The 24,968-nt window shown below is 32.4% G+C and overlaps 1 protein-coding gene across 1 annotated transcript in view; it reads left to right on the forward strand.

Annotated features, from left to right (window-relative positions):
- The first annotated feature begins 1,248 nt into the window (after positions 1-1,248).
- Positions 1,249-24,968, forward strand: part of LOC126768930 (terminal nucleotidyltransferase 5C) — a 226,821-nt gene continuing 203,101 nt past the window's right edge. Inside the window, exon 1 of the mRNA XM_050487397.1 lies at positions 1,249-1,442. The gene's annotated coding sequence lies outside the window, so the exon portion shown is untranslated. The remainder of the gene's footprint in view (positions 1,443-24,968) is intronic.

The following is a 24,968-nucleotide window of genomic DNA, read 5'->3' on the forward strand; positions in this document are numbered from 1 at the left end:
TTCGTCGTGTCTTATGAAAGCTACCCTATTAAGACATCACATGTCTTAGAAATCTCGGCTCTTAGCATGAATTAGTATTTTTTATATTATTGCATGCTATATAAGTCTCATGTTTGTTAAAAAGTCAATATGATTTTAAACCGTTTCTAATTTTTATAAATTTGAAACTTGTCAAGTTTATGTAATTCAGGTGAAAAAATATTTTGATATCAACAAGCTGATCTGATGACAGAGCCAGGAGGTGGACAATGGAACTCTTTAATGGCTAAAAAAACCGCGAATTTGAACTATATTGTTTTTTTTTAAATCTACCGACAGCCACATAATTAGTAGTATTTTTAACCTATAATTTTTATTTTAGCAGACACTGTAAAGCGGTTAAATTTAAGATTTTTTTTATAATAGGTAATAGTGAAGGTAGTGTTGTAAACTGGAATAAATATATTTAATTAAAACTTATGTAACAGTGATCTGAAATAATATTCTGATGACATTTTATAATGACCGTCCACTTATCTAAAAAATAATATCCGTTAAAGATTACCATTAGACCTCAAGAATATTAAAATTTATTAGAATATAGAAAAAAAAAAACAGTAAAATTTATGAGCAGTTGCAGAAAATAATATTTGAATTTGTTAAACCCACATACGTGTACATTTAACCTAACGCAAACGTGTGGCGAAAAATCTCGCATTCTGCAAGTTGAATTTATAGTGCAGGCAGATTTGAGATACCTGCTCGCGTGTTCTGTATTATGTTACCGCAAGGTACAATGACAACAAAAAACAATTTATGCATTTGAACGTGCACGGTTTTTCTATTTTCAAAATAGTTATTAGGTACAAAATCTAATATAATGGCTATATATCTGAGCATCACGGAGCTTGATACATATGACCGCCTTTCTAGTATTCCAGATCACGAATTCGCCGGCTTTGAAATTACCACGAACTGCTCGGGGAAGGCATTTTGCAACAAAACAAGCTGCTTACATGCACGTAAACCGTTAAGATACATTTTCGATTTTCAAATCATAAAGCTATCCCAAGGACCGCACCCGAATCGTGACATCGATTAGACGTGAGTGGTACCCAGTAATCGAGTAATACGGTTACGAAACTATAAAATATTGTGGAGTTAAGTTACGTTACGTAGGCAAGTTGCGAATTGTCCACTCGGCGCGCTACGGCGTCAGCGGCATCGTACGTCTTGAGCGATTCACGAGCCACGGCAGTGCCGCGCCGACTGCCGCGCGAAGCGAACGCTACTTGCGATCACAACGCGACCACACGCGCACCTGTGCACCTGTGCCCTGTGTTTATTACTCTCAAAACACGTAAACAAACGAAACCGCTGTGAGAAGTGCAGCTAAGTGAGATCGGAACGTCACACGCACGCCATCCGAGTACGCTGTGCCGAGTGACAGTTGCATTCTGCAGGTGCCTAGTTCTTTATTAATTGAAAAGTGATTGTAATGTGGTCACGGCCGCGGCTCACATGTCCGGCCCAGTTTTCACGATCGTTGCCTCCGTCTTAGAATTCCACTAGTTGCTTTGTTTGTTGGTAAATGTGGCGACACGAGAGCGATCGCGACGGCTGTGCCTCGAGCACTTGTTGATTCAGTTTCGGCGTTCTAATGACTTTGATGGTAATGGATGATCTTATTCGTCTATTATGGTACATATTTCATAATACACTTTTTTAACACCGTATTAACGAATTATAATAACTAAATTGATACGAGTTGGCATAGTTTGTGTATGTTAAATATTGTAATAGTTAAATACGATGCCATTTTAAATAATTAAGCTAATGTAAACATAATTTTTTTTATTCTTACGTATGTTTTAAAAAAAAACATCAAATATTAATTTGAAATTGAAATTAAAATGAAAACAGTTTATATCACAAATCAGGTAAATACTTCCTTCTTAAGTCCACGCGAGCTGGTTCTCGATGTCACCGCCTAACTGTGACATCAATTCCATTGCGAACAAAGAAATTTGGCAACTCCTTTCTTTGTCGCACTTCCAAAAAATGGAATTCTTTACCAGCTCACGTGTTCCCCTCCTCTTACAACCCGGATTGCTTCAAACGAGGCGTGAAGAGGCATCTTGCGGACCGGCAAGGCGAAGGCGGCTAGTGCAGAACGTTTTTCCCGTCTGTAATGGCCGTCGTCGCGTTTAGACTCTACTACCACTTACCATCAGGTGGAGTAGAGTCATTTGCTCTCCCGGCGAATAGAAAAAAAAAAACTTGAATAATGTTTGGTAAAAACTGTTTCTGAAGCTTGACATGAAAGCACTTTTAAAATAAGCAAATTCTAATGTTTGCTTTTTCACTTTATCTGAACATATTGTCTACAGTTATTATATTTTATATCATAAACAGCGTATACACATTTTATTTGGATAAATAAATCAGCTGCGCAATTTCGGCTTTGTGATGACCAATTTAGAGCGTTTTTGATGTCCTCAAATATTACGTTATCCGTAAGCGCATTTAATTAAATATTTTAATAACAAGTGCGTATCAATTGCATTATCTTCATTTTGCGGCAAAATATTATTGATTAAATCGACATATTCAGCTTTAGGCTTGCGTCCATCGACTTTTTTTTAAATGATCTAATCGCTTTACAAATAGCAAAAAATCTTTCAAGGAACAAATTTTTTAATAAATTTATGCAAAATTGGTTTGAAATGTTCGTTAGAAGATTACCGTATGACCTTTTGGATATCGATAGATTGTTAACATATTTGCGTCGGGCACTCGTTTTCTGTACCGAGTAACCTTTTCAAGTTGCCCCTTCACACTCTGCTTATAACTTATAATTCGCTTGTTTACTGCCAAGTGAATGTCTGCCCCTTGTTCAATTTGCTATCTCAATTACCTTACGAGCTTGCGGATCATATTCAATATAGTAAGTAACAGCCTGTGAATGTTGCGCTGTTGGGCTAAGGCCTCCTCTCCTATTTTGAGGAGGTTTTGGAACTTATTCCACCACAATGCGGGTTGGTGGAATACATATGTGGCAGAATACCTATGAATTTTTCATTTTCAATGAAAATAGAAATAAATAATTAGTTTTAAATAAAGGCACGTCCAAGACTGTGATGAAAAGAGATGATAAAAAGAGATTGAAGTTAGTATTCATTGTATTTCACGCAGGATAAATATAATCGTACATGTGTTACATTTGGTGTACAGTGGTACATTTATATGATTGATAAAAAAGGTTTATAACTGAGTTTCATGCCGGTTTTTCTCGGCATAATTTACATATAGAATCAGTAATAACAGAAAAAGTGCATGAAAGAGCTTACTTGTTTACAGACTATTTTGATTTTGCATATAGACTATTCATCAAAATTTAATACCACTTTTATTTAAGTCTACATTAATTTATTAAGCTAAAGAAACTATCGGACATTGACACTTAAAATAAATCCTTTAACCGATATTCAGTAATGCATTTTATAATCACATTGACCAAAATAATGGCTCTGTCTGTTGTTTTGGATTGGTTTATTTAAGGCGTTTTATCGTTACGACTGTTTACATTATAAGCTGTATCAATCCTTGTGGCTTAAGATTTATGGGTTAAATTCGCTAGCAGCAAGTTGTGCTGCGTGTACGTTAGAAATCATTGGATTTTTTGAATTTTATTGTTTATCCATCAATTCTCGATCAGGTTTAAAGGATGCTGGGGTTATGTCATTGTCGTTTTTCTCTTGAGATAATCATTGTTTATTGTTGCAATTTTTACAAAAAACCTTTTTTTTTTGTTTTGTAACCGCGCTTGTTATCTTTGTCATTTTACTTGTTTTCATATGATTCGCTTTGGGTGAGTTATTATATTTTATAACAAGCATTTGTAAATATTATTATTTTGTCTTATCATTGTCTTAATTATTTTATTCAAATGTCTGTGTGATAGAAATTGATCTCATGCTGTGGGTATCCTAAGAGTCCATTGAGAGTTTGTTAAAACTTGTCTATTTATACCATCGAGCATTTAACTGCCCCGGTCACCTGTATGGAGAGGAAACAGTCCACCAGAAAGAGGATTGGCAAAGATGGATAATTTTGGCCAGTTATAAATCTTATATCATGCAGTGAGAACGCACTACACTCAATTATAAGACTAAACTAACTACATATGAAAAGTTAAATACTAATTTATTTAAGCACGAATTTTCGACAATATAGTATGAGACCCCGTATATTTCATCGGATAAAAACTTAATTTTTAAAGCCCATAAGTAAACTTCGGATTACGTTATCTATTCAATGGCACAATAATATACTCGAATTAAGATTTTTACTTGGTTACTTTGTGTAAACCCGCCTGGGTAGGTACAATCCATATCATATATTCTACCGCCAAGCAGTAATATTTAGTATTGTTGTGTTTCGGTTTGAAGGGTGAGTGTAACTACAGGCCCAAGGAAATTAACATCTTAGTTGCTAAGGTTGGCGCATTGGCGATGTAAGAGATGGTAAATATTTGTTACAATGACAAAGCCTATGAGCTATGGTGACAGCTTTGACCTAATACAATAACAAAAAAAGACTAGCAATTAATTTTGATGGTTTTAATCTGTCTCTGTGTGTGTATTTTTGTATAAGTTTGTATAGCACATTAAGTTTACAAATCAGCATAATAAGACAACTACTGATCATTGTAATGTGGTTGATAGTTATCAATAGACGAATCAAAAAATTAAACATTTACGTTTCTTCCATTCATTTTTCCAAGTTTTTATTAAAGCGAACTCGACACATGATATAATAGCTAGTTTCAAGTATCCGACTGGTCTATAAAAGTGCACTTGATGCAGTTAAAAGATAAGACATGAAGAAACTTACAAGTTTTATTTGAAATATGTTCTAGTTAGAAAATAAAAACTTTTATTTAAAACTATCATTTTACTGAATGCAGAATTATACTATATTATTATTTATTATAAAGGCACAGGTTAGTAATACTTAATTGCAATAATAATTTATCTAAATACAGATCGGTAAATTAATTAACGAATATATCAAAGTGACTGTCCGCTATCTTGTATTTTATTATTAGTCGTGATAACGCCGAAAATCTTTTAAATGTAAACCGAAACCTGATAAATACGGTTATTATAATAGTAATTAGGGCTTTATTAGACTTTAACCTCGTTATGCGTTTGAAATTATTATTTAAATAAAGTGTAAATAACACTTAAATAAATAATAGTTTTAAATTATATAAACAATTTCGTTTCCTGTGAACGAAATATCCTGCAACGGTTTACATATTTAAACATTGTCTATGGTTTTTCTAAAACCTGTCCATTTTTTGAGTTGTTAAAGGCTTAATTTGAATAAAAGTGGAAATATTGTACCTAAAGAGGTCAAAGGCCCGTGTCATGGGAAACAGTAAACGATGGGACTTTTATTGCTGTTTATGGCACACTGTTTTAACTCAAAAAAATTAAGAGTTCAAGACTAAGTCGAATTTTAGTGTAAAGTTTTGGTGTAAATTTTTTTATTTATTCTTTTCTGAACTTTATGACAGCGATAACTGTATTGAAATCAGATTGTGTAAAGGCATAAATTACACGTACAATAAATTTGTAATCGTGTCTTAGTAAAATGTTTTTGAAAAATAAAATAACATTTTATTTACAATACAGAGACGAAATAAAAGGTTTGAATAAATTGTACTTTTTGTATGTAATTGTAAATATGTGTAGGTTGAGTGTTACTAAATTTTAAACCAGTTCACTGAAACTATTGAGCTGAAATTTACCATATATATATTGTCGAGTTGATTTTAATAAAATTTAGTATACTAAATGATAAAGCCTATTATTGCCGCCAAGCTGTACAGACATGTAATTTTAACAATGTTTTATAATAATCGGATCTATTATTTAGGAACTCATAGAGAAACCTTAAATTTTAGGAAATTATGAAGTCTTAAAATAGAAATGTTGCCTTTTACTAGAAGTGGTATAATCTAGTACATAAGACAGTGGAAAGACATCTAGTATATAACGCAAGTTGGATCAGTGATCCCCTCTCAACTGATGCAACTCTGCGTCGTCTTAGATCACTCACGTTTTGTTACCATTGCACTGACGAGAAAGTTGTTGTTTTTTTTTTAATTGGTCAAGACGAACGGTTATCCGCTGCGTTATAACAATACGAATAAATTTTATTTATTAATCTACGTACAATCATTTTTAGATAGAAGCCGAGATGGCTCAGTGGTAAGAACGCGTGAATGATCGTGGGTTCAAACCCGGGCAAGCACCACTGAATTTTCATGTGTTTAATTTGTGATTATAATTCATCTCGTGCTTTACGGTGTAGGAAAACATCCTTATTATCCATCCATCCATATTAATATAATAATATTTGTTGTTATTTTGTATTTGATTATAAGAAAATATAATTGATCGGTTTTTTTTCTTTTTGTAATGTAAATGTAAAAATGTAAAGCAGCGCCTGTAACTTGAGTTCTGTTTTACTCTCATTATATTTAAACACTCACGGAATATATTATCAACGTTCAGAGAGTTGTTAGTTGAATGGGCTTTCGACAACGTGATATTCAATTTTGATATAATGACGATATTACATAATCATGTATTTACCATGATAGGCTTTGCCCGCATGAGGGGGGGGGGGGGGGTGCAGGTTACGTACCTTGATGTACCAATGTTTGGGGTTACCCGGTAGTATTGGTATTTGGTACTGTGAGGCTTTAAAATAAAACCACCGAGTATGTACTGCTGCTCAAAGAGTGTATTTGTCCTTTTGTGTAACCCTTACAACGTGTATGCACAATTAATATTAATATATATATATAAATTAATTAAGACGTGAAAACATAACAAACAAATAAATATACTCAGTTTTACATTAATTGTATTAGTTAAGATTGCGGTTACTTATTATATTAAATCGATATTAGATTATATATCTGATAGCATTTTAAATTCAACCGCCAAGTTCGCGTTCAATAGTATTGACTTTAGAGCAATGAAAACATTGCCTTTAGCTCGGTGGTTAAACAATTTTAAATTTAAAAATTGTCTATTTAAACATACGTACATCTCACTATGTTATTTAAACATAACTTGCATTGTAAAATTAAACATTCTCATATAATATTGAAAGTTTAAAGTTTTATTAGATAAACTCGGTTCAAGATATACATATATTAATTTGAAAAATCCCTGAATTAGTAGAATGCTTCGGCAGGGTAGAACAGGATGGGTTCAATTGAACCACATACGATGGTGGGGAACCAATCCATTTGAAAAAGCATACCAAGGTCAGCCAGTCGTAAAAATCTGCCAAATCTGCCATTGTCAAGCCGTTTACATACATTGACACCAAATAAATGAAATTATGGTCAAGAAAATGCATCAGAAGAATGAATATATATATGCTATATATTTTATAAATATCATGTAAATTTATGTAAATCTATGTACATATTGTTCGGATTTTGAATATTGAAGATTTAGGTCGTGTCCTTAGGACCTTTTTATTAACGTACGCTTATATTATATAGTATTACGGTTTGTCAAATAAAGTACTCAGAACAGAAAAGGTTCCAATAAATTCTTGAATATGACTATTTGTCAACGATATCATTTGATAAATATATTAAAAGGGAACTCAATTGATTATCAAACCGATTGTATGTCTTCGTTTGAATGTAAAAAAAAAAACAAAAATCAACATTTACATTAAGCGCCACTTCACTTACTTTTTGCATCAATACTATGGAAAGAGTGAAATAAAAATGAGTTTGCACATTATTCGTCCGGGCGGCGTTTGTGGCGTAAAAAACTTGCTGACGACAGCTCATTCAAGTTATGACGTAAAAACGCCCACACTCAGCAACGCAGAGGCGAATTTTAAACGTAACTCGGGCTGGAGTATAAACCAACAATGTCTGGATTGTTTGATTATAGGATTCAAATGTGAAGAGATGAACGAATTGAACCTTTTCAATAAATGGTATATGACCTTTCTCGAACATTCTATTTCCATAAGTAAAAATGAATACTTGAATTATTAAAATTAATGTATATATATACATGTTCTCATGGCACAAACCTTTTTGAATCACGTTTTGAGTCTTACAAGATTAAATTAAATGTAACTATACCACCGGTTTGGAATGTAGATTCTACCGAGAAGAAACGATCAGAAACTATGTTGTCAATGAAATGTTTAATAATTAAATATGACAAAAAATTGTGAAAGAAAATGAATTCTGGTTGTAGCCACAGCTTCGGCTTAGTCGCTAACAGTGGGGCTGTTCTGTGCTGGGCAGAATACAATCGAGAAATTTGCTGTTGAATGTCTATACTAATATTATAAACGCGAAAGTAACTCTGTCTGTTACGCTTTCACGGCTAAACCACTGAACTGGTTTTGATGAAACTTAGCTTGGACTCCAAGAAAATACATATGCTGAAAAGTAGTATTCCAAGAGTGAGTTACGAAGTGATTTCTTACTTAAATTTTTGTGAATATGATAGATTTGTAAATGATGATTTAACATAGTATTTAAATATATTTAAATATTCCTACGTGGTAAGGCTTTGTGCAAGCCCGTCTGGGTAGGTAACACTGAGTCATCAGATAACTACCAGGAATACGTAGTATTGTTGTGTTCTGGTTGGAAGGGTGAGTGAGCCAGTGAACTATGGGCACAAGGGACATAACATCTTAATTTTCAAGGTTAGTAGCCCATTGATGTTTGAAGAAATGCTTAATATTTCTTAAAGCGCCAATATCTATGAGCCGTGGTTACCACTTTCTACCAGGTGGTCCATTTGCTGGTTCACCTATAACATTAAAAATAAATAAATACTTACTATTTACATGCAATCTAAAAGACATAAAACTTATCAGTAAATATTAAGTAAAGCAAAGAATGCCTTCGTAACAATTATCGACCTTATTTATAAACGTTACTTATCGGGTTACTAGTTAAACAATGCTGTGTCTTCTTCTTTCGAATGCCAGCCAAATCCCAACTTTTTTTTTTCCCACCCAAATTTTTATATTCAATCATTTAAAAGAGGTTAACGGTGAGAATTATTAATGTGATTGAGAATCCGTTAAGGCTGTTTGTTGTTCGTTTAAGGCTTTTGTCAAAGTATTCGGTAACGGCGATCAGCTTCGACCTTTAATGGCTTAAATATTCGCGTATTATTACATTTTGTAAATTTAAATATTAAATTTCAACATAATTATATTCATACATCTTTCGACGTTTTATTAAACTTTGTATCTTTATTGCATCTTATATGAACTTAAGAATTTACATTTGAAAACAAAATATAATTATATATTTATTGATCATTTATAATTAAATGATCTTATTGGAATTACGATTTTTTTTTCTTCATTATGTTTTTTGATAGTTAAGAAAAAAAAAGAAGATTGACTTATTGATCGGTATATATGTACATTTGAAATTTGACTGCCTCGTTGGTCTAGTAGCTTGATATAAGGCCGCAGACCCGGAGATCCTGGGCTCAATTCCCAGGTCGGGCCAATAAAAAGTTATTAGGTTTTTCTGTCAGAAAATTCTCAGTAGCAGCCCGGAGTCTGGAAGTTGGAAGTGTGTACACTCCCGTGCCTCGGAAAGTACATAAAGCCGTTGGTCCTGCGCCTGTACTCTTTCCGGTCGTGTCGGATTGCCGTCCCATCGGATTATGAGAGTTAGGGAATAGAGAGTGCACCTGTGTCTGCGCACACACTTGTGCACTATAATGTCTCCTGCGTAGTTGGCTAATCTCTCTTGAGATTGGCCGCCGTGGCCGAAATCGGTCTGGAGGACATTATTCTTATTATTACATTTGAAGTATATATCTATGTGTGTACGCACATATTATACAATTCATATTAATGTAATTAAATCTTTTTATCGTTTTCTAACATTCATTCGATTTCCTATCTAAAAATTACGCGTCAGACTTTATACTCGAATATATATTTTATTTTACTTTTACGCCCTTACTTATAAACATTGCTTGGCGGCTGTTTTTTTAAATACTGTTTTCTCTCTTTCTGTCATTATTGATTTGACATTCGAAAGAAGAAGACAGCATTGTTTAATTAAACACTTGCATAACAATGTTTATACGTGAAATCTATATGTCGCAGGTTATTATTAAATACGTCATGAGTTCACTAGTGTCAGTATAAGTGCCCGATATATTGTCAATCGTAAGTGAATTTTATATAATATCTAGATTTAGTACTTATTTCACCACGCTGCTTCAATACGGGTTGATGGATGCAAATGCAAATTGCTCTAATTTATATACATATAATGTATTCTGTTTACATTCTATAATTCCAATTATCTTTTATAGTAATTCATTGAAGGTTTAATAGTTCTGTGTTTAATGTTCAATCTTTTTTAAATCATGTTTCCAATTGAAATGTACTATATAATAAATAACACTTAAATATAAGTCGAAAATATATCCGAGTCATACTGACATTCCGAAGTGACAAAAACCTTAGTAGTTTACTTTTGTTGTACAGTAAAATTGTTATCGTTTTAGCTGTACGCTGTGATGTTTATTATCTTAATATATAAAATTTATAAAGCCAGGATGGCCCAGTGGTTAGAACGCTGGGCTCAAACTCGGGGAAGCACCACTGAATTTTCAAGTGCTTAATTAGTATTTATAACTCATCTCGTGCTTGACGGTGTAGGAAAACATCATGAGGAAACCTGTATGTGTCTTATTTCACTAAATTTCAGCCACATGTGTATTTCACCAACCCGCATTGAAGCAGCGTGGTGGAATAAGCTCCAAATCTTCTCCTCAAAAAGGAGAGGAGGACTTAAAAAAGAATATAAATGATATATATGAATAAAAATGACTGTACATAGCTTAGAATTCTTCAAGTATCTTAATTATTCTACTGCCACTAATAGCAATAGATAAATGAGTCGACAAAGATTAAATCTGTACCTATCAAAATTTAAATAGTCTCAAAGTCTAAATGTTATCCATTTATATTTTTATTATAAATAATAATTGACTGACTGACTCACGTATCTATGGTCAGGCACAAGCTACTGGACTAGTACCATGAAAATTTGCATACGGGTTCCTTTTACGCAGTTGGCTAGCACTAAAGAAGAATTTTTGAAAATTTAAGTGATAAAGGGAATGAAAGGTTGTATGAATAAACTTTTGAAGAAAGAGCTAAGGAAATTGGTATTTAGCCATTCTGAATTATGAAGCGAGCTAAGGCAGGTATAGCGCGCATCACGGTAGCATGCGAAAGCGATCCGACCGAAGCGACCGGCGAGCCCCACATACCCCCCCACTGTTCCCGTGGGGGAAACTCGTAATGCGTTTTTCTAGCGTTACATATATATAAAAAAAGGTATAGCGCACTTCCTATAAATCCTCGGAGTCCTTTGCGTTAAAGCGCCGACCTTTTTCTGCGGTGAGCTTCGAGTTTGCTCTTACAGAACTGTTCAGTAGTTTTTCTTCTTTGTTATTGACGAGCTTTATTGTTATCAATAAAGATATTGGTGTGACTAATTATGTTAGTGCTCAGTACAAATTAAAAGATAAACGTTCTTTTATTTTCCTACTTTCTCACACCACAACTAGGTTGCGTTCAATTTATCTTTTCTGGTTTTCAATGGTTTTCTTTTGTACATTTTTATGTGATTAACCGAATTGCCAGTTGAGAATTAGCTTTGTTCAATTATTTTTGTTTCAATTATTTAGTTCTAGTAGATGACAGTCATTTATAGCTGCACTGCTTGGAATGACAAGGTTTTCTTTTCCATGTTTCACGATTATAATAAAAATGATTGCGCTGTCATTTGTGTCACTTAACCAGATTTTTCATAATAAATATAAAATGCTTATATAAATATTACGTTTTAATTGTTTATGGTGTTTGATATTGCAGTAAAAAAATGTTTCGTTTATGTGTGTGTGTGTTTTGCAACGTTTGTACCATAGTGAAAAATTAGAGGACGTGATTAAGTAATTCTCTAAGAACAAACTTGAAACTCACAGCAGTTCGTTACTCGTCTCCATCCTTAGGATTCAAGCTTGCTTCATAATAAATTTCTTCAAAATCGGTGCAGTGGTTTAGCCGTGAAAGCATAACAGACAGAGTTGCTCTCGCATTTATAATATTAGTATAGACTAATAACATAACATAAATCGCTACTCATTAATAATTCTATGTCTATTAAATAATTATTATACGTGAATAACTAATGAGAACTGTCAATATATTTAAATTTATAAATAATATAACGTTTTTACAGTGTAATAGTGACGTAATGATGTTCAACGTGTTTATACTTGTTCGTTTGTATTATGCAGAAATTTTATAATAATATTTAGATTTTATAATCGATAAAATTTACATATTTTTGTTGTAACCCGAATTTTTAGACTCATTTAAAACATTATATAGTTATATAATATTATTAGATATTCTGCTATAATAAATAATTTTGTTTTGTAATAACATTTTAGACAGCAGACTTTTATTAAATTATAGACATTAATTTTGTATATTATTTAATTTATATTTATAATTCATAAATATACATTGCTAAGACTTTCTATAAGAATAACTTTATATCGTTGGTGTTACTTTAAATTCAATTTAATCCTATTGAAAAATTGCTTATAAGAAACTATTTGAATATAGAATATTTGATGTTTTATTATTATTTAAATATCGAGGCAAAACTGGGTCTACTGGTTAACCTTTACCGGGGTAGAGCGAGATTGTCTGTGTGGCCTTTACATTAGCGATATAATTAGAGAATTGACATATGCAATCACGCATGTCTTCAGCACGTGTGCTTATCACCTTTTCTTGAAATACGCTCTACAGACTGACTTGGCCTACAATAGCGTGACCATTGTAGGTTTAAAAAAATGTGAAGATATTTTTAATTGACATTTTGGCCCTCGGTGGTAACACGCCTAAAGTTACAGCTTTTTTCGTTCAATCCTAGGGTCGAGCTTCTATGTATAGTTTGTGTGTTCATTGTCAGTCAGGACATTACCATTTATAACAGTAATAGCCTGTTAATATGTCCCACTGCTGGGCTAAGGCCTCCTCTCCCTTTTGAGGAGGTTTGACGCTTATTCCACCACGATGCTCCAATGCGGGTTGGTAGAATACACATGTAGTATAATTTTAATGAATGTGCCTAGTACATGCAGGTTTCCTCACGATGTTTTCTTTCACCGTTAAGCACGAGATGAATTATAAACACAAATTAAGCATGTGAAAATTCAGAGGCGCTTGCCCGGGTTTGCCGCTAGTCCATCTCTGCTTAGTTACCATTTTTATATATATAGATATATATGGATTATGTATATGTATTCGTATGGATAACATATTTGAATTCTGTTTAATTTGTTATATAGTATACAAGGTCATTAAAGTAAGTTATTACATAGTATACTTATTTATGATATTATCGTTAGTTTTCCAATGATAAACAAGTGCTTGTATAATTATGTCAGTGTATTTTACTGTGTATAGAGTAAAGTTGTATGTCAACATAGAACCCATAGTCGGTATCGCAATGCCTAACGCATCACATAGTTACAATAATTAATTTCTTATAAGGGCAGAGATGACACTTTAACCTAAAATGGCTTATTTGCAAAAACACTACTCATAACATGGAAAAGTCTAACTTTGCGGTGGGAACACAAACGTGTTTAGTGAGTAATCCGTCTCGAACCTACTTTGTACTAATCGACATACATCGTATTAATGAGGGCGGAGAAATATTATTAAACACATTGAATATATTTCGAGTTTTAAAAGCTACATATATATGCAGCTTTTAAATCGTAAATCCATCATTCCCGATCCTGAATTCTCGATTCTGTCTAATTGCCGTCCCATTGGATTATGAGAGTGAGAGAATAACGTGAACTTGTGTTTGCGCACACACTTGTGCACAATATACCCATATATAAAATAATATCAGCTTGTTATACAGATTGTATAGCCGTATATAAAATGATATAATAAAACTATGACCCCTACTAAAAACTACAAAATATATAAAATTTTAAAGTATAAAATTAAGGAAGGGAAATAATATGACAGTATATATATTTATGTTTAAATTTCATTTATTAATTTAATTTTCATAAATGTAATTATTTTAGTAAGTTAACGACAAACGTCATATAAATAACATAATATAATAATAATTATTATATTAACCTTATATTATACAGACAATATTTCAAGAAACAAAACCGTTTGAATGTTTTTGATTCGTTGTTATGTCACTTTCATAATGGTTTTGTGTCCTGCGGTCGAGATAACGTATCGCCGCCTACAACTTTTTTTTGCAATATGTCCTGAACGCTATATCAAGTAATCCGTACCTATCGACTTAATCTGATAACAATGGCGGACAGTTTTTACGTTTAATTGTAAAAGTTATTCCATGATGATGAATTTTGTTTTAAAAATACTTTACTCATTTAAATAGTGTTATAATTGAAAGCAGAACATTCTAAAAAGTATATTATAATGTTATTGTTTGTTTACAGTCGTGATGGCTCAGTGGGTTGAACACGTGAATCTTAACCGAAGGTCGTAGATTCAAATCTTGGCAAGAACTATTGAGTTATTATGAATATATTTTGAACTGTAAAAGAGGAGCTTCCATGCCAAGATATGAGAGTTGACATGACAGGTTCTGCAGTAAAACTGCCTTCACGTCAGTCGAATTTCGTCATGCTATATCGAGATTAAATTTTCATTCGTTTTTAATTTTTTAAACAACAAATGTTAGCTAATTACAATCTATGTATACTGTTTATAAATTAATAAACAAATCACTTGATTTCTATGTTAGTAACATTGAAGCTGTGTGATATCAACGTAAAGCTTTTACAGTATTTTTGTACAATCTCTTAAAATATTTAAAACACATTCAACCTGTTACAAAGGGACAAGAGGCTTAGACCGATATGTTTTACTTTCACTGTGCGTGACGTAATGCCGGCGACTCTACAATGGTCTTATTGTCAGTGCTTTCAAACCTGTATGGAATGTGTACGAGATAGACTTGCAAGCAGTGAGATTTTATTACATGGAAATTTATTTTAAAATATTTCAATACTATGACAGGACGGAGATATAAATATATATTAATAATACTTCTGTGCATTCACCGATAGGCATAGAACTTTGTTCCTGGACTGTTTCATGATGTACCATTTCATGTTCTTTTGTATATATTCTAATTTTTTCTGCCTCGTTAGCAAGCCGCAGAAACCGAGGTCTTGCATACAAGCCCCAGGCGGGGCTGATTAGTTGTTAATGGATTTTTTTTGCCGTTAAATTCCAAGTAGCAGTTTGGAAGTTGAAATTGTGTATGCTCCCGTGCCTCGGAAAGCACGTAAAGCAGTTCTACGCTTCGCCCTACGCCTGAAATCTTTACTGTCCGTTCGCCGTCGATTGCCAGATGATGATGTCAGAGTGAAGAAATAGAGTGCATCTGTGTTTGCATACACACTTGTGCACTATAATACATATGTTAACTACTGCGCAGTTCACTAATCTCTCTTGAGATTATCTGCCTTGGCCCAAATCGTATATTCTAAAGTCATTAGGTCCGTTGCCGACACGACTAATTCCAAAGGGCTCAATAAGAACAGGGACGTCATTGTTGGCAAGAGCCCTTTTTATTTTACTGGAACCAGTTTTTTGCATTTATTAAAATAATTGATAATGATAATAACTGGACTCAGAAGCTTGTTTTATGATAGCTAATTTTAAGCTCGTTTTATTTAGAAGTATATTGCTGTATTGTTACCTGATAAGATTAATTACAGGTACTATTTGCTGGTCATTGTTACCAATGTAAGACATCGTTTCTAATGATGTGATGGATTCAGAACAATAAACGAAGAACGAAATTAACATCATAAGTTGATTTTCATTTGTTATATAAATAAATTAAGGTTCTGTAAGGTGAACTCTTTCAAGGACTTGCTGCGTAACTGATAACTGCGTAGCTGATATTGAAGTGTTAATTATCTGGACAGATCGGATCGATTGGCCATTCGACCTACTTACTCGTTTTAGTATTGTCACAAACCTAACAATATCTTAATCATCACACATTTCCTATTTCATTTTGAGGAGTTGCCCTGCTATATCTTCGGAGTCCAATGTCCTATGAAATTTTAACGGCCACTTAGAATATACTGAAGCAATGCAAGAAGAATTAAAATCGCTGGATAAGCAAATGCCAGAACATATATATAAATAAGTAAATAATAATAGACGAATTGAGAACCTCATCCTTTTTTGAAATTAGTTAAAAACGAGATGGGCGATAAGAACGAAAGAATACGAAAGTCCATTTTTTTGTGAGTCTGTCTGTGTACATGCTTATTTCCGAATAATAGCCTTCCTACTATCAAGTCTTATTCTTATCGTTAGAAAATATACTGCCAGATACCTTAATGGGTCTTTTAGATATCGTTTGCCCTTTGTTTAATAATAATTTGTGTAAAACACATTTTTATTACAATACTAAAGCCTGTTATTAAATAGAACATATTTCTCAAACATTTACTCAATAGCCGGTTTGTATATCTAAATTCCAGAATAAGCAGAGCAGAAAGAATTAGTATTCTAGGCTGTCTCGACGAGAGCCTGTAACGCATCTTAATTTTTTTTAAGAACGTAATCCAATTTCAAAAGATTTACTTTTTATTTTTAAATATATAGCTTATTCGTCTTTTGAATTTTTGTATATTAAACTATTTTCTGCTTTAAATGGAAAGACGAAGATAGTTTTTTAGATATTCAAACGAACTTTACGTAACATATGTGTTTGTACAAATAATGTGTAATGCGTGTTTTAATGATAGAAAACCACATTGTTTTCTTAATTAACACCATGGGAATACGGACAAACTGAAATATTTATAGTTTTTTAAATTATTTTTTTTTCTTTGTTTTCCCAGATCAATGTAATTGACGCTATTTCGAGTAAATCGCTCGTAATATCATTGTGATATATTATGATTTGGTTATTTACATTAACTCTTCATATTTTATTTTTCTCAACGAGTACATATTCCGTTGTGACCATAGTTGCTTTTACTTCAAAACGAATCTTGTCATAGTCATAAAAAAATCGTAACAAAATAAAAATTGTCGAACATATAATTTGATTTAATAATTTAGGAAGAACGTTATACGAATCGTTATAAAGTATAAACCTCGAGGTATATTTTATAAGATAGGCCCCCTAGTAGTATCTTCGAGGAGAACGTTAACAATTGAACGAGATTTTCAAATATTTAATAACACCAGCTAGATTAAATTTGTCAAGCATTAATACGGCATGCAATGCAATGTTACTTTAAATTTCTTTCGAAACAATTATCCGAAATTAATCCCACGCTACCCATTGTACTTGAATGAAACTTTACCAGAAACGTTCAACTTTAAGATTTATTTCACATAAAGAACATTCTATTCATAAATTATAGAAGCATGCATTATGTAATTTAAATATTTGTCTAAAGTTAAACTATTATATCTACGAGCAAAACGGCCACTTCGTGTTAAGCGGTTACTTCGCCCATTGGCTGTGTAAGTAATATTAACCATTGCTTACTTCGTCAATGCGCCACTATGTCCCTTGTGCTTGTAGTTACATTCCTCACCCTTCAAACCGGAACACAACAATATTAAGTATTACTGTTTGATGGTAGACGATGATTTGACGAAGTTTCAACTAATTGAATAATTCATAATAGTTACAGGTTTCAGGATCAAAGCTCTCTTTCACGTCGCTAGTAAGTCCTTGAATTATAGAGACTTCAAATATTACAATAATTTTAACGACTTCACAGACTAAAGTATGTAATGTTCAATTAATTACAATTAATAACGTTCAGCGAGAATTCCACACGTGACTACAATATTAAAAACAAGGTGACATAGAATTAGCCATAATTTATTAAATTTCATAAAAGTAATATAAATTTTTGCGCTTATTTTTCTCGCAATGCATAGAAAAAAATATATAAATACGATAAAAAAGTGAAACGATTATTTAATTATACAAGTCAGCCACCATTATAACATAGATAAACTCTGGCGTTTTTTGTATTTCATCAAAAAAGATCACAGTAAAGTAGCATGTCATTTCATAAAAGTTTGTCATTTAATATTAGGCCTAAATACTATTCTTTAAGTAACAGCTTTTAATGTCCCACTTCGGGCCCGACGTCTCTCCTCTCAGGAAGGTTTGCACTTTAGAGCTGTTCTAATAGTAGTTGAAAACATATGTGGAAATTTGATACTCCCAAGTTTCCTTCCGAAATTTTAACCTTAACTGCTCTGGATGTTATATATCATAATGTTATATGTGTAACACCAATTCTATCCAGTGGTGCTGATTTCTAATTACTTGTGCGGTTTAAATCCATATGTTCTAACGGCTGGATTGTAAGGCTCATATTTTTGAGATGTTTTTACTTATCTAGAACATCTCAGTTTCCAAATCAGCTTCTGGAATAATGTTTAATCCAACAATGTCCAACATATTTTACGAATCTTATCAAAAATTAACAATGACGTATTCATAGCGTCATTCACAAAGTATGATATAGTTTTCAAGTTTACATATTTTCCCTTAGTGTCATTATCTCAAAATATTTTACATAACGTTTAAATTGGCATAACCTTGCCTTTGTTTCGATAATATTATTATATTCCTAATTATCGTTTGAAACAGTATGCAAAAACAAATAATTTATCCTTATAAGCGAACTAACAACTGATATGGGGAATTTTTATCAGCTTGAACATTAGAGAAAAAAATGTAAGCGTATTAACGCAACAGCGTTCCTGTTTAAAAGCCCTTAGTTATAAAAGTGAGTGTTCCAAGGTTGTCTAGTCTGAACTAGTGATCGAATTTCAAGCCAGTCTAAAACATTATCTATGAAATTATATATACGGTCTCAATTTGGACATTTTTTCAACTAAATTTATGCTAGTTTTTTTTAAATTGCTAACCGAAATGATCTCTATCTGAAACATATAAGGTCGAAAAATGTTTGGCGTGTTGTTTTTAGTGCGTTTTACTTGGTTTGGAAGTGGCTTTCCTTGTCTGCTGTATTTGATTTATCGCTATGTGTTAAAATGTTAGCTGTAAATGATCTATTTGGACCTTTTACACTAATAAGTACAAATGTAGTTACATTTACAGATCGTTAGGCAAAGGGATGTATTGTAAGGTTCTTTGATGCGAGGTGGAAATAAATAATGCACCATCGTTAGGAAAAACTTTGAGAATTAGGTCTTTCATTTCATATATGTTTTTAAATAGGTGCTCCAACATTACTCTAGAACGAATAGTATAAGGATAGATTTTGATATTGCAAAATTAAAATGAACGAAACGAATCTGAAGCTTGGAGATGAAACTAAATAGGTCGGCGAACGTGAAAAGTTAAAATTTTAAACCATTTCATGAAATTATTTTAACAGAATTCGTGTAATGGAAATTTTTTTTGATTGAAGATTATTAAATTCATTTTTTGTTTATAAATTGTTTATGATTTATAACGGCCGTATCACACCGTGGAGTAAATTAGAATATTAATAGTTAGTAGTAGTAAGTATTAGTAATAGAATAATAATAGTTAAGGCATTATCGTGTGTACATGGGTAAATTATTATAATTATAACACTAAATACCGCCTAACAGCCTTGGCATTTTTAACGATCATTGAATTATCTTTACATTTCATTTACAAACGTTTGAACGGGTATTCTAAGAATGTAAACAAGCTTGTTTGTGTTGAGATAGGTACTGTTTTTATGAATTAGTAATTATAAATACAATTTCTAGATAATATAAGAAGAATAGATAAATATACTCTCAATTTGAAGACTTATCGTTTTACTTATTTTTAATTGTTTGTCTATAATTTGGGATATTGTTTATATTGCGTGAGATTCTGTTATCGTTTATGTGTATAACTGAATTTAAAAAAATCTTTCTATCCATATTCCTTTATTGTTAATGCAGAATTTTGGAACTGAATGTCTTTCTCTGTTTGCACTAGCATGTATTTCAAGAATATGCTTAAGTTCTCCCTTTATCATTCTCTATACTAATCCATACGATTAAGTACGTAAGTATCTATTTACATATGCACAATATTTATGTACATACTTATATGTATTTTTATTTGTTTCGTTTATTTTGATACTATTTATTAAGACTCAACGTAGCTCGTATACAAACATAAAATTAAAAACATTTAATATTTCATACTATTATAAACGTGTTACTCGTATACAAACATACGATCACGGCTTAGTCTGAATAAACTATATATTTAAGGAGTTTTAGTATAAAGCGTCTATAAAGTATCAAATTGAAACCTTATTCAGATTTAAAATCTTTAATAAATACCACCGGTTGATATTTAAATATCTCATAAACATATGTACATTATTAATAAATGTACAAATGTTGAAGACATATTATTTAACTACATAAAGTGTTATCTCGTCTTGCAGAATGAACTGAAATAATCGGACACAACTAAATTGCCTTGCCTCGGAAAGCACGTAATGACGTTGGTCTTTGGCCTCTTCGATGAAGTCGGAGTGTCGTACAATATCTGGTTATCCACTGTCAAATAATAATACTGAAGATATAATTAATTATGATACTCTTATGATTTTATCTCTCATTAGCTGCTAGTCGCGACTTTGTACGGGTAGATTTCATACAAAGTCACCTCTCTCTCATTTACCAGTTTGAAAAATGCTTTTAAAGCGGATGCTTACTTTATTAAATAAACATATGTTTCAAATTTCAGCTTTCTAGATTGAGTGAGTTTTGTCTGTACGTTGAAAGTCAGTCAGATTTCATAAGTATACATGATTGTCGACTCTTTACGTTTTTCGAAAATGTTTGTTTATGTTTACCTTACACGGTTTATTATTTTACCATTCATTCTTTGATTAAAAGTTTTATACTATACTTCTATCTTAAGGTCTAACCGTTTTATTGGACTATTTCAAATCCTTAAACACCCATCTCAAATTTTATTTTCATTCAATTTAAAATAAATCCAGTAAATAAAAAAATATATATTACGATCAGACACGTGTGCATTCGCAACGCGTTACGGTTTTTATACATGCGTCAATTTTACATAATATAACACGATAACTAAAAAAAAATGTTTTGATAAAACTATATTGAACATTAGTAGTATTGAATCGCAGGTTGATTGGAGTCGGTGTATAATTATAATTGTAAGGACGTAGTATTTAAGTACTGTTATTGGTGTTTCCTGTGCTCGTGATGTGTAAAGATTTCATCCTCCCCTATGATTAAGCCTTTTTAAATTATTAATATTGTTTTTGTGTCGACTACCTCGTTGATCTAGTGGCTAGATGTAAGGCCGCAGATCCGGAGGTCCTGGGTTCAAATCCCAGGTCGGGCCAATAAAAAGTTATTGAGTTTTTTTGTTGGAAGTGAGAAGCGCGTACACACTCGTGCCTTGAAAAACACGTAAAGCCGTTGGTCCTGCGCCTAAACTCTTTCCGGTCGTGTCGGATTGCCGTCACATCGGATTATGAGAGGTAGGGAATAGAGGGTGCACCTGTAATTGCGCGCACACTTGTATACTATAATATGTCCAGCGCAGTTGGCTAATTTTTTTTAAATTGGTCGCCGTGGCCGAAATCGGTCCGGAGGACTATTAGTATTGCTTTGTTAAATTGTGCCATTTCTATCTGTGTGGCGTCTGAAATTGTGTTGAATAAATGATTAGTTATAATTTTTTTTAAAACGTCCGACCACAATTGACCTTTTATCTCTACGCTCCACCGGTAATAAAATATTTTTATATTTTTTTTTTCAAATTTTTAATAACGATCATAGTCGAATTTTGAACAATTGAGAAAAAAAATCATCGATAAATTATAATCTCTATATACAGCCGGTGTTCTAATAATAAACCTATATGTATAGGTTTATTATATATATAATATAGTATATTTTATATACTTACTAAGTATATAAAAATGTATAATCTAGATCGAACGTCGTCGCCAACGAAGTCTGTTATTTAATAATACATGTAAAAATGCAAGTAAATTTACAGCTAAATATGATTTGGTTTGTCCATTTATCATTTTCAAAACCGATTGAATGTTACCGGCATTGGAATTACTACTATAAAAGGCTTTCATGCACTACTTTTTTCTGTGTTATCTTGAACATAAGAATAGTTTTAAATAAATTCTAAGAATGATACATATAAAAAACTCCAACAAATATATGGGTATGACTGCTCGTGTTTCTAAAAAAAATATAAAAATCAACCACGGCACGGTACGGCTATTCTGTAAGAGCTAACTCGAAACTCACTGCAGTAATCGGTCGTAAAAGTGATATGCGATATGATCATAATAATTGTAACATCAAAGTAGTATATCACCATAAGTCGGCTGTCAACGTTTCACGGGTGAGTAATGAAGCGAGTTCTTACAGAATAGCACTACAGCTCTTAAAGTTAATAGGCGTTTATGATTTAAGTACCAGCAAAATCCGTCGGTTATGTACTAAGCCTTTATGTGTTTTCGTTGTTAATTTCATAATACATTTTCATGCCTTGCTGTGCCAGCATTCGAAGCAAGTATGTGACATATAAACTTACACGCACATGTAAGAACCGGGAGTTACAATGAAATGACCAATTTACTCTTTCATTTAATAAGATAGCCCATTTGCTGGATCATTGGAATTATAACTTCGACAATAAGAACAAATTTAAGCACGTACATACTCATCATCTCTAGCTTAGCAAAACTGACTTTTCATGACTTATGTATATCATATATATTGCTTAGGAAAATATCATGAATTCATTACTGTGTGTCCACTAACCTGCATTCCAACAGGGTGTTGGATTAAGCTCTAAAACTTTAACATTTACTAGCTGTTGTGCTATAGCTCTTAATGTAATATAGTATTATGTCATTATAGTACATTACTAGGCGTTATTTCGCATTTCATCCGACAGACGGTTTTTAAATCATAGGCTATTGTTAATAACTATGAGATTATGTAAAGACATTGCTTGCTAATGCCGTAATCGTTACTGATGGTAGTGCTCTCTCTAGATTGATGTCTTGAACAAAATTATATTGTGTTTTTCTTTTCAACGAGAACTGACAATTGTAAGTAGATTATATGCGATTATATATTTTGCATAAACATACTTATATGTTGTATTATCCGTATTTCATATGTTCATGCATTTTCGACCTTACTTATAAACGTTGCTAGATAAGTTCAACAATGTGTCTCCTTCTCTCGAATGTCAAATTAATAATGACAGAAAGAGCGAAATCAATCTTTAACTAAAAGTTTATTAGTACGTACGTACGCGTTAAAATTACAAGTTTTTTATATTATTTCTTCACCTACAATTTTTTTGTGTTAATTTAATCTTATATGAAAGCATAATAATTAATATGTTAATTTAGCTGCTCGTTAATCTAGGGGCTTATAAGGCTGATGCGGAGGTTTTAAGTCTGCTAACTGATGTAACCCAATCGCAACGCCACCCTACCACCTTACCGCGTCCAATACACACCATCAAGAAACCTATTCAAATCTATACAAAAAACAACAGATTCTCTTCAGCTTTTTAGAAGGAACTCGGTTACATACACACGTACAGATTATTATATGTATAGATATATATAATGAGATTGTGATAGTTACACTTAAGAAGATTGAATTTAAAGTTTTTATTTAGATAAGAAATAATTACATTGAGAACTTAAGTAAGCGTTTAAGTATCAGAATTTCTCCTTTTATTCGCAATCTCGATTCTCTGAGTGAACAATGAACCACTCACCAGAAGAGTCGGTAGGACGAGGAATGAATGAAATGAAAATGATGAAAAAAAATGAATTTTTAAAACTTTAATTATTATTAATGAACTTCGATGGTTGTAAGGTTATAGGTAAGCTGGCTTGCACATAGCTTTGTAAACAGAGAAGTATTTCATTGTCAAATAAAATAGAAATTTAGTAAGAAGAGTGCGTTTTTTTATATTATATTAGACGAGCATATGGGCCACCTGATGGTAAGTGGTCACTAACGCCCTTAGACATTGGCATTGTAAGAAATGTCAACCATCGCTTACATAGTAACCGACCTTGGGAACTAAGATTTTATTATGTCCCTTGTGCCTGCTATTACACTGGCTCACTCACCTTTCAAACCGGCACACAACAATATCAAGTACTGCTGTTTTGCGGTAGAATATCTGATGAGTGAGTGGTCCTACCACCAGTAAATTATGTCATCTTGTTCATCCTTTAGAGTAAAAGAATAAATTAACACTAAAATGTTATACAAAACTAAAAACTTGTTATATTGCTTTACAAATAATTTTGCAGTAATTTGCAAAAGAAAGTTTTAACAGATAATAAATTTTTAATTTTTGTTTATTAAAATAGTTATATTCTAAAAAATTTTTCATGAAAATTTATATTTAAGAGTCCACTATATTGGCTGTTCCACCACGCTGCATTAAAGGTTGGTGGACACGCATTGGTTTTGACAGTTACTGCATTTTATTTTCGTGAAAGGTCAAATCACCAGACGCATGTCACTGGTACATCAAACCTATGTGTTTTTTTCATCGTGCATAATCTATTAAAAAAACATTCCAGTAACAGCCTGTTAATGTCCCACTGCTGGGCTAAGGCCTCCTTTCCCTTTTTGGAGAGAGGGTTTGGAGCTTATTCCACCACGCTGCTCCAATGCGGGTTGGGTGGAATACACATGTGGCAGAATTTCGATGAAATTAGACACATGCAGGTTTC

The sequence above is a fragment of the Nymphalis io genome, chromosome 6, assembly GCF_905147045.1.
Source record: "Nymphalis io chromosome 6, ilAglIoxx1.1, whole genome shotgun sequence".
Lineage (NCBI taxonomy): Eukaryota > Metazoa > Arthropoda > Insecta > Lepidoptera > Nymphalidae > Nymphalis > Nymphalis io.